This window comes from Fundulus heteroclitus, unplaced genomic scaffold (genome assembly GCF_011125445.2).
Source record: "Fundulus heteroclitus isolate FHET01 unplaced genomic scaffold, MU-UCD_Fhet_4.1 scaffold_282, whole genome shotgun sequence".
Lineage (NCBI taxonomy): Eukaryota > Metazoa > Chordata > Actinopteri > Cyprinodontiformes > Fundulidae > Fundulus > Fundulus heteroclitus.
The window spans coordinates 119,852-132,117 of record NW_023396692.1 but is presented as its reverse complement, the minus strand read 5'-3'; positions in this window follow the sequence as shown (position 1 = coordinate 132,117).

Genomic DNA, 12,266 nt, shown 5'->3' with positions numbered 1-12,266 from the left:
TCTAACAAGGTGAAGCCTATCAACTGGAGCAATTGAGTATACAACACCCCCTGAACTTGGTGCTCTCATGACTTGGTACACTGTAGACCCCCATGCGTCCTGGACCTTTCTGCGCCCTGGGCCAACATCACGCAGATATACTCTTTGCCCGACTTCAAGTGGCTCGCACCGGACCTTCTCATCATGCCTCACTTTCCTCCTGTGGGCTGCCAACTCCACTCTGCCTCTAACAACATCAATGGTCACATTTAGGCGCCGCCTGTGCTCTGCCACCCAGTCACACACTTTAGATGCTGTGGGCTCAGGAAGATGGCCAAGCAGAAAGTCCACTGGCAAGTGGGGCTCTTGTCCAAACATGAGGAAATAAGGTGATTCACCTGTCGATTGATGGGCAGTGGTGTTATAATGGAAGACAAGTTGTGGGAGATGTTCAGGCCAATTTCCTTTTTCATTTGGTGCTAGGGAACGAAGCAGATTGAACATAGTTCGATTAAAACGTTCACATTGTCCATTTCCCTGTGGGTGGTAGGGCGTGGTGCGACTTTTCTGAACTCCGTACAACTCACATAACTGTTGTACCAGGATGCCTTGAAAGTTCCTCCCCTGGTCAGAGTGGATACGGGCCGGCACTCCAAAACGGTAAAACCACTCACAAACCAGGACCTTTGCCACCGTTGTCGCTTTCTGATCACGAGTAGGGATTGCTTGGGTGAACTTCGAAAACACATCTGTTATCACCATCACCAGCTCTCTTCCATCACGGGCTGGTTCCAGAAGTGTAAAATCAATAGCCAACAGCTGATTTGGTCTTGAAGCAAGAAGGTGACCCATAGGAGCTCGAACTCTTGGCTGAGTGTTCTTAGCAAGGGTACACCGTTCACACTGCTGGCACCAGTCCTTTACATCTTTGTCCACTCCTGGCCAGAAACATCTCTGCTTCACCACATCTGTTGTCCTCTCGATCCCCTGGTGGCCATGATGTTGATGGAGTTCCTGCAACACCTCTGTTTTTAAACTCTCTGGGAGAAGAACCTGAAGAACTTCTTCACCGCCATCTGATCTCCACGTGCGGCGGTACAAAATGCCTTCTCTCTGGACAATTCGGTCCCACTGTTTCAGAAGTCCACGGGCACCCGCCCCTAAGCGCTCCTTTTCAGCCCGGCTCGGCACTCTTTGCTGCTGCCAAAACTCCAGAAAGGCTGAAATGGCCGGATCAGCCCCTTGAAGCAGGCACAGATCTTCTCTACTGCGGGAGGGAAGCGCAGTGATCGCCAACTGGGCAGCATCCTCTGGCACCCCGACAGACGCCTCACGGACCACTTCTGGAATTGCTGTCCCAGGAAGGTATTGCTGTAGTTGTGTTCGATCCTCGCTTGTCGATTGCCTTGAAAGGGCGTCAGCATTCTTATTTACACGGCCTGGACGATATCTGACTATATAGTCAAATACAGAAAGATCAGCAACCCACCGATGTTCCGTTGCACCCAATTTGGCAGTGTCCAAATGGCTCAATGGGTTATTGTCAGTCCAAACAACACATCGGTGGCCCCACAGGTACTCTTTGAATTTTTCAGCCATGGCCCACTTCATGTAGCCTCGTGAGACCATCCTGATCTCGCGAGCTTTCGAGGTTTCACTCGCAGATCAGTCTGGATACTCTCCGTTGAAGAAAATTTGGAGCCGTTCACCAAACGAACGTCCAATCAGCGTTGGCTTTGAGGCGGGTTGAGGTGTGACGCAACGGGAAGCGCGTCAGTTCAGTCTTAACAGCATGGCGGCTTCAGCCGATGAAACTAGCGTTAGCGTGGCTATCGAGCAAGTTTTATCGGAATTACAGAGTATTTCTTTGCTGAGCTAACGAGCCTTTACCTGCAGCAGCAAGAGTAGCTTGGCTTGTGGTTGTGTTTTCGTCGTCGCTCTGTTACGAGCGACGACGAATCTGATTGGTTCATTTGGCCCGTCTATCACCAACATAGGCCAATCAGCTAACCAGTATTTTCGCCCCTTCCCAAAATTACTTCAACGGAAGGTTTCCAGATGGATATGCGGAGCAAATCTATCTGGCGGAGTCAGGTAACACTTCATGGCCAACATCTCGAGTTTCATGGAGCTGTAGCTTTTCTCGGCAGCATGAAGACTGCGGCTGGAATATGCAATTGGTCGTATTCGGCCACTCTGCTCTTGAGACAACACGGCTCCAAGGCCACTGTGGCTGGCATCGGTCTCTAAAATAAAAGGCAGTGAAAAATCAGCAAAAGCAAGAGTGGGAGCATTTACAAGCTTAGCCTTGAGCTCCTGGAAGCTCCTTTCACAGTCTTCTGACCATGCTCCTGCCAATAGTTTCCCTCGTCCTTGAGATGTCTTTGACCCAGCATGTGCTGAAACAAGACGATGAAGTGGACCAGCCAGTTGAGAGAATCCCTCCACAAACCTTCGATAATAATTAGCAAACCCCAGGAATGACCTCAGCTCCGGGACGTTGGTAGGGTGGGGCCAGTCTGACACTGCTGTGATCTTGTCTGGATCTGTAGCCACGCCATCCTCTGAAATACGATGTCCCAGGTACTGAACCTGCTTTTTAAAGAAGTCACATTTTTCCAACTTTACCTTCAATCCCTCTTGTTTCAGGCAACTTAACACCACCTCCAGCCGTGCCAAATGCTGATCAACACTGGAAGAGAACACAACAATATCATCCAGGTATAACAAGAGTGACTGGCCATGCTGAGCCCCGAACATCCTCTCCATCAAACGCTGAAAAGTTCCTGGTGCATTGCACAACCCGAATGGCATGCGATTGAATTCAAAGAGGCCAAATGGCGTACAGAAGGCTGTTTTTGGGCGATCCTCCTCTGCCACTGGGACCTGGTTATAGCCACAGGCAAGGTCCATGGTTGTGAACCAGCGGGCACCCGATAGGGAGTCCAAGGTTTCTTCTATTCGGGGCAGTGGAAAAGCATCCTTTCTGGTCTTTTTGTTGAGCTGCCTGTAGTCCACACAGAGACGAAGACTGCCATCCTTCTTTCGGACCAGGACAATCGGTGATGCGTAAGGGCTACTGCTCTCTCTGATAACCTGGGTTGCCAGCAGCTGATTAATGTGAGACTTAACTGCCTCATATTCAGATGGAGGGATACGCCGATAACGCTGCCGCACAGGAATATCGTCCAACAATGGGATGTTATGCTCGATTAAGTTGGTAACACCAAGGTCGCCATCGAAAGCAGAGAACACAGACTGGTACTTTAGCAACAATGTTCTCACTTTACACTGCTGTTCTCTATCCAGCATAGAGAGATTAATTGATGCTATCTTCCCTTCAATCAAACCAGTCTCAGCAGTATGGGACCTGACAGCAGCCACAACTTGCTCCTGTACACAAGGAACTTCCTGCAACTCTGACGGTAAGCTAACCACATCTACAGGAGACATGACACCCAGAGCACAACGGGGTCTTAGTGTGACTGTACACACCCCTACATTCACCACAGGAACATAAACAGTGCCCCGAAAAACCTGCAAAAGGCAAGGAGACACCAACAAACCCTCAGGCAAGCCAAACTTTACCTCTAAGGGCTCGATTAATGCTCCGCCAGCCTGTGCCAACATGGCCGAACAAGTGGCAGGTACAAATTTAGTAGTGCCTCCAGGAACTACAACGGGTCTTCTACCGCAAACCTTTGCAACACTGGTTTGAATATGGCCTTTTTGACCCTCAGCCTGCTGACATAACTGAAAGGCAGGAAGCCAGGAAGTGGGAGCCCCTAGTATAGAAGGGAGCTTAAACAAATCAGGGCCATACTGGTCAAATAACTGAAGATAGTAGGACTTTATTATATTCATCCCGATAATGCCCGGTATATGAGGTAAACTGGCCTGGCCTTGAGGGTCTCTAACAACAAGGATCCCTCTTCTAGGGATTACCACCCCACACACCTCAATATCAGGCTCAAGATAACCCAAATAAGGAATAGTCAAACCATTTGACTGGATGACTGGATGACAAGCTGGATGACTTTAAATTTCCTGCATTTAAATTCTGACAAGACAGAAGTTGTAATCTTTGGGCCAGAGTCTTCAAAAAATAAAGTTCTTAATCAATCCCTTAATCTGGATGGCATTAACTTGGCCTCTGGTAGTAAAGTTAAAAATCTTGGTGTTGTTTTCGACCAAGACATGTCATTTAAATCCCATATTAAACAGGTTTCTAGAGTTTCCTTTTTTCACCTCCGGAATATCGCCAAAATTAGAAACATTCTGTCCAGGAGTGATGCTGAAAAACTAGTCCATGCATTTGTTACTTCAAGGCTGGACTATTGTAATTCTTTACTATCAGGAAGTCCACAAAATGCAGTTCGAAGTCTTCAGCTGATCCAAAATGCTGCAGCAAGAGTTCTGATGAAAATCAACAAGAGGGATCATATTTCTCCAATTTTAGCTTCCCTTCATTGGCTTCCTGTTAAATCAAGAATAGAATTTAAAATTCTCCTTCTAACGTATAAAGCCCTTAATAATCAAGCTCCATCATATATCAGAGCTCTGATTACCCCGTATGTTCCTAACAGAGCACTTCGCTCTCAGACTGCAGGTCTGCTGGTGGTTCCTAGAGTCTCTAAAAGTAGAATGGGAGGCAGATCCTTTAGCTATCAGGCTCCTCTCCTGTGGAACCAACTCCCAGTTTTGGTCCGTGAGGCAGACACCCTGTCTACTTTTAAGACTAATGTTAAAACTTTCCTTTTTGACAAAGCTTATAGTTAGAGTGGCTCATACCCTGAGCTATCTCTATAGTTGTGCTGTGATAGGCCTAGGCTGCTGGAGGACATCAGGGTCTAATTTTCTCACTCTACTGATTTCTACTGTTCTTCAGTCTACTGTTCTCCAGTTTTGCATTGTATTACATTGAAATGACTGTCGTCATTTCAGCTTTTAACTTTTTGCTCTCTCTCTTTTTCTTCATAGTAGGTACACCTGGTCTGGCGTTCTGTTAACTGTGACATCATCCAGAGAAGACGGCTCACCCGCTACAACCATCTAATGTAGAACAGATTACTAGATCAATGTGTGCTTCTGTGCTTTTTTGTTTCTCTTGTTGTGTCTCTGTTCTGTCTTCTGTAACCCCAGTCGGTCGAGGCAGATGACCGTTCATACTGAGCCCGGTTCTGCCGGAGGTTTTTCCTTCCCGTTAATGGGTGGTTTTTCTTCCCACTGTCGCTTCATGCTTGCTCAGTATGAGGGATTGCAGCAAAGCCATGTACAATGCAGACGACTCTCCCTGTGGCTTTACGGTTCCCCAGGAGTGAATGCTGCTTGTTGGGACTTTGATGCAATCAACTGGTTTCCTTATATAGGACATTTTTGACCAATCTGTATAATCTGACCCAATCTGTATAATATGATTGAACTTGATTTTGTAAAGTGCCTTGAGATGACATGTTTCATGATTTGGCGCTATATAAATAAAATTTAATTGAATTGAATTGAATTTGCAGTCCTCAACTCTAACCAATGGCATACCTTTAACTTATCTGGGAAATGCTTTTTAAAGAAGCTTTCTGAAATGGTAGAAACCATAGAACCAGTGTCCAGGATACACTGGACCGGAACTCCAGATAGTTTTACAGTGACTTGGGGACAAGGTGCAATTAAACACTCCTTCACCTCATCTGCCTGGGAACTCACTGAGCCTGAACCACCCCCTCCTAATGTCTGGCTCTATTTAGTTTTTTTCTCTACACAGACTTTTTGGGCTCTGTTACCCCTTCGATTCACAGACCTTTTGGGCTCTGTTACCCCTTAGTTTACCTATCAGTGCCAAGGATGATAGGGTTTGTTATCACGGACTTTCTCTGACTCCGTTATCCCTTCTATGCGCAATACCCCTCAATTTCTCATTCATTCCTTTAAATAAACTCCACTCACCACTGCTGTCAATCCTCCCTCGGACTTCCCATCAACAGTCAGAAACCCAGAGGGGAGATGGACTAGGCCCTTGGAAAAAGATCTGAATGCAGTGGCCACTGACTTTTACCCGGTTCACCTCACCCACAGGAATCATCCGGTGTATTGGGATCCAGCTCGAAGGACCAATTAAATGTCAGGTTCAAACACCTAAAACATTCATTAACAACACAAGAAGGAGAGACAACAATGAGGTTAGTTTTTATAAATCTTGCAAGGAGAGGAGCTGAGATGCTTAATACAGATGTCCAAACTCGCTCTGAAGCCACTCTGTCCCCTCCTTGCTTTTATTAGGGAAACCCTGGTTACATTTGTCAAGCTAAGGGGTAGGGATAAGCAAAACACTCTGTGACCTTAGGAACACAGAGATAATACTAAGCAGTTCACACAGTACATTTATACATAAGCACTCCAGATGGCTGAATACAGTTCATCACAGTTTCAGACATATTTAGAAAAACACTTATTATCGTCACAATATATTTCTCTGCTTTCTGCAGGCTTTCTGCAACGATAAGAGAGAGAGAGTAAATCAATACACATACATAGTAAAATGAAATAGTAACCACTGGTCTATATATTCCAGCAAATATATGATTAACATAATAAACCTAATGAACAATAAACTAAAGTAAAGAGAGATCGGGCATATAAAATACACTGTAATAAAACCTTAAAACTTCTTAAGAGTATATACGTAATAAATGCAATGAACTTAGTAGATAATAGTAAAATAGTAAGATAGAAAATAGTAAAATAGTAAATAGTAAAAATAATTCTATCACAGAGTTAGATTTTGTTATAGCAGGATATGATAGTATTAGAAGAGATAGGGAGCAAGAAAGTGAAGGAGGATGTGTAATATTTATTTAAAAAAAAAGGAATACAGTATAGCTTTCTAGGGAAAGGAACAACACTAGAATGGTTAGCTGTGGAAATTTGGATTAATAAAGAAAGTATTAAAATATAAAATTTTTATAGTCCGTGTAAAAAACTGTATTTGGATGAAATACAAAAATATAGGAAGGAAGATAATCTGTTGTGGAGATTTTAATGCTTTTAGTACTTTGTGGGATAATAAGAATGATACTAATGGAGAAGTGGTGGAAGAAATAATGGATAGAAATCAATTGGTTTGCCTTAATAATGGAGAAGGGACAAGGATTAATATTCTAAATGGATGTGAATCTGCGTTAGATTTAACTTTAGTATCAGAAAAACTTGCTGGAATTAGCAATTGGAAAATATTAGGAGCATCAACTATAGGAAGTGACCATTATCCTATACTTATTGAAATTGGTTTAGAAGTGGGAAAAAGTGATAATGAAGGCATAGAAAGATGGATATTTGGAAATGTTGATTAGGAAAAATATAAAATATTAAGTGATAAAGAAATGCAAAAGGTAATTTAAATTTAGATATTGATAAGGTAAATTTTTCTATTTGTGAAGCCATTGTAGGTGCTGCACGTGAAACAATAAAAAGGAAGAGAGGAAAATATAAGAAGAAAATAGTGCCATGGTGGACAAAGGAATGTGATGTTGCGATTAAATCTAGAAATAAAGCTTTTAGGTTGTTAAAAGAGAAATCAGAATTTTCAGAACTTTATCGAATATAAAAGGTTAAAAGAACTGTAAAAAATGCAAAAAAGGTTTATTGGAGAAATTTTTGTAATTCGGTAGGTAGGGAAACAAAAATTTCAAAAGTTTGGGGAATGATAAAGCGAATGAATGGAATTAGACATGATTATGGATATCCAGTTCTGAAAGATGGAAATGTTATTGCTGTGACTGAGGAGGAGAAGGCAAACATGTTGGTTCAAAAATTTGTTAAAGTTCATAGTTGTAATAATTTAAGTACAGAAGAGAAACGTAGAAGAGTTTGTACAATTAATGAGAATGTTAATTTATTAGAAGAAAATATAAGATATAATGATTTATTAAATGGTCCTTTTTCTTTATTTGAATTAAATAATGCTTTAAGGAAATCAAAAAATTCATCTCCAGGGAAAGATAATATTACTTATATTATGGTTAGTAAGCTTAGTGATGAATCTAAAAAGGTGTTGTTGGAATTTTATAATAAGATATGGGAAGTGGGCTTTTTACCTAAGGTATGGAAAGAAGCAATTGTAGTTCCAATCTTAAAGACAGGTAAAAAGAGATCAAATCCAGCTAGTTACAGGCCTATTGCTTTAACTTCACATATATGTAAAATAATAGAGAGAATGATAAATGAAAGTTTGAGTTATTTCATTGAGAAGAGGGGATACTTATCAACATTTCAAAGTGGATTTAGAAAAGGTAGAAGTACTATGGATCCTATTGTATGTTTAGAACATGAAATCAAAAAAGGGCAAGTTAATAAGGAGAGTGTGGTGGCTGTTTTCTTTGATATAAAGAAAGCCTATGACATGATGTGGAAAGAGGGTTTTTTAATTAAATTGAAAAAAATGGGGATTAGTGGATCAATGTTTTATTGGATAAAAGATTTTTTACAAAATAGATCAATACAAGTAAGAATAGGTCAACATTTGTCAGAAAAGTTTTTTGTCGAAAATGGTACACCACAGGGAAGTATAGTGAGTCCTTTGTTTTTTTCGATTATGATTCATGATATGTTTGACAATTTGGAGAGTGAAATGGGGTTTTCTTTATTTGCTGATGATGGAGCAATTTGGAAGAGGGAAAAACATTTAAATTTCATTGTTAAAAAGATACAAGAAGCAATTAATAATATAGAAGATTGGTCTTTTAAATGAGGATTTAAAATTTCTATAGACAAAACAAAGACTTTATTTTTTACGAGGAAGAAAGTATCTGAAAATTTAAAACTACAAATATATAATCATGAATTAGAGAGAGTAAAGGAATTTAAGTTTTTGGGTTTATGGTTAGATGAAAAGCTTAGTTGGAAAATTCATATTCAAAAAGTAGTGGATAAGTGTAAGAGAGTTTTAAATGTAATGAGGTGTGTGGTGGGGAGTGAGTGGGGTGCTGAGAGAAAAGCATTGAAAGCAATATATACTGGTTTAATAAGGTCAGTATTTGATTATGGAAGTATAGCTTTTGGATCAGCATCAGAAACACTACTCAAAAAATTAGATAATATTCAGTATCAAGCCTTGAGGTTATGTACAGGAGCTATAAGAACAACTCCAACGTCAGCTTTACTGGTAGAAATGGGAGAGTTACCACTTCATCTTAGAAGAATACAGTTAAAGATTTCTTATTGGTGTCATTTAAAGGGACATAAGGAAAATCATCTGTGTCAAGATACTTTAAAACCTAGTTGGGAAAAGGGAAAAAAGAATTTAAAATCTTTTGGTTGGGATATAGAAAATATTATAAAATAATTTGATTTAGATTATGTAAATATTAGCCAAACAGTCCCTCTTTCACCAGGGGTCCGTTCTTCGTACGTTGCTTAAAACATCCAAGATCAAATGAGACATCCAAGATGATTTCATCCGGCTAATCATGATCCGGCTAATTGGGTTCTTCGAACACACCTGTTGTTTATGATTAGTATCACTGGATTGAGTTATCTGAGACAACTGCACGTTCATGCGTTTGTTTAAAAGGGGAAATGTATCGATAGTAGAAACAATGAGCAGCAGCGCTGCTATTGGCTGTTCAGCATGGCCAAAGAACGCCCACAGTTTTTCTCCCAAGCAGAAAACGAGCTTTTAATAGAAGGTTATGCCGAATTTGAGTCGTTAATTAAAACGACAGTGAACACCTCAAAGTCTATTAAAACCAGGAGAGAGGGCGGGCAAAAAGTAGCAGACAAATTAAATTGTAAATACTGTCCATGCTAGATGTTTCTATCACTTTCTACAGTATGTATTTTTGCATTTTAATAATTTCATATTTATTTTGTTATTTTATGTCAGAGCCTCCATTGGAGCCACTAACATGGGGAAAAAAGTGAAGTACAAGAATATTCTACAAAATGGTAACCTTTAATTATTATACTGTATTTTAAAAAAGCAACTTCTTCCTCTTTTTTAAAAGCCACTGTTGAATGTTGTCTGTTTTAACAGCCACCAATAAGAAGGCTGGGGGGGAAAACGGGTTATTTTTACTTTTGTTGCATGAGGCATGTTTCACCCTTTTTTTTTTCTTTTTACAAAATGACACATAGTGCCATCCGTTTCCTATATAAACGGCTTCTTCAGCACAAAATTTGTATTTTGACCTGAAAAAAACACAAATTAAGTAGAGAAATTGAACTCCACAACGTGAAAAAGAGAAACATTGCACTAGAGATCGAGTTGCTTCAAAAGGACGTTGAGAGTAAGTTCTAATAGACCATTTGAAAGTAGTATTACTGACTTTACATAACTATCTCTTATTGCAGACAAAATATGACTTGTTGGCTTTTCTTTATAAATAATTGTTTAAATAAAATGACAGGAACTAAGAATTATTTGTTTCGTCTTTTATTAAAGATTAAAAAATGGTGTTCCACAATTCTGTCCCGTCCTCTGCCACTAGGTGGTCTAAGTGCACTGGCTGGACAGACTACCCTATCTCCTCCGCTTATAAAGCCGTGATCTAATCCTGTTTACATGAAATAAGCCTGCTCGCGTGCAGGTTTAAGCTTGCGCCCATGTTGCTATGACAACAAGTGCAGGATGAGTTTCAAACAAGGACCGCGGAACCGGTAGGGCCGGTAGGGCCGCGGCCCTACCTACTTTTGATGATCAAACATGTAAAATAATATATATAAATAAAATTAAATTATTCAATAACTATTTTTTCAAATGCACAATAGTCTATGGCAGCAGCCCCATTCTCCAATGAGAAAGCGATAAATCATCCCATCTAAAAATGTATAGGGTAGCATAGACATATATAAAGAGTAGGCCCCGCATCGACCGCTCTCGCCTATAGGCGCGGACGAGATTTAGGGGCGCCATCTTGGGGCGGTCGAGAACTCAGCTCAGTGTAATGTGTTAACCAGGTGCAAAATCAATTTAAGTCAACTATACTTGCTGATTATTGAACTAATTTTCACGTTGTTGTTTTTTTCTGAAAACTTTAAAGCAATAGCTATTATAACAAATGGTTAAGTGCAGTTAAATGTTCTTAGTGTGGTTAAAAGTAATTGAATATTCTGACATAATTTATGTATGCTGCAAAACACAGCCACTCATACACTTTAATAATTTTTTGTTATTACTATTAGATTAGCTGTAATCTGTAGGGTTGCTCTAAATTGAGTTTCGTTCCTGTGACTCTGGAACTAAACTATTTCTGCACTTTTTCAATCATTAGTAGGGACTAAACTCATAATTAAAAGTTCTCCACGTGAAACCTGCACATTCATAAGTTACAAGGTGTTGAAAGAGCCAACTTTTAGAAAAACGTGACAAATCTGGGTTTTCCCTTAATTTTAAGTGCTTCCCATTTTTTTCAGAAGAGAAGAATGAAAACCAAGTTTCTTTTATCTGGTGTATCTAAATACTTTCTGCAAATATTACAGGCTTTGAATAGCTCACTCAAATGACTTCTGAGTTAAAGTGATATGAAAACTGCATGTTTTCAAGAAATTAAGGCCTTAGGCTGAGGTGCACCCATGGCTTTTCATTTCACATTTAAAAGTAGGCCTACTGATATTTTACATCGAATCCAGTATTAAAATTGTTTATAAGGCACTTATTTACCATTCCAGCAATTATTAACTAAAATAGGAGATTAAATATGAGCCCCAACAACAATGACAGACACTTAGATGTACATATTTATCATTAGATTTTAATCATCGCATTTTAATTTCAGAGCACAGGTAACATATTTATATTCACTAAAATTGGAAATTAAATATCAGCCCCAACAACAATGACATACACTTAGATATACATATTTATCATTAGATTTTAATGATCAAATTTTAATTTCAGAGCACAGGTAACCAATTTATATTATGAAAAAGACAATATGGCAATATTGATGAAACTGATGGGTATCAAATTGAGTTTACTCTATTTCAGAGTCATCATCAGAGGCATCATTGTCAACTCCGACTTCTTTATCATTGTCACAATCAATACATTTGCACAACTCAGTACATGCCAGATTAACTTTTAGACAGGAGCATCTCCCAGCCTGACATTTGTTAGTCTTACAAGCACAATGCACAAATTCAAGAACGGAATCTGGTGTTGCCTGTTTAGTCATCCACTTTATACAGAGTTCTGCATTTATCATCTCCCAGCCATGATTGGTTGGTGATGGGGCTCCAATTGTAGCAGACAACGAAAGTCTGTGTAAGTCGCTTGGTAATTGGCACGTCTGAAGTGT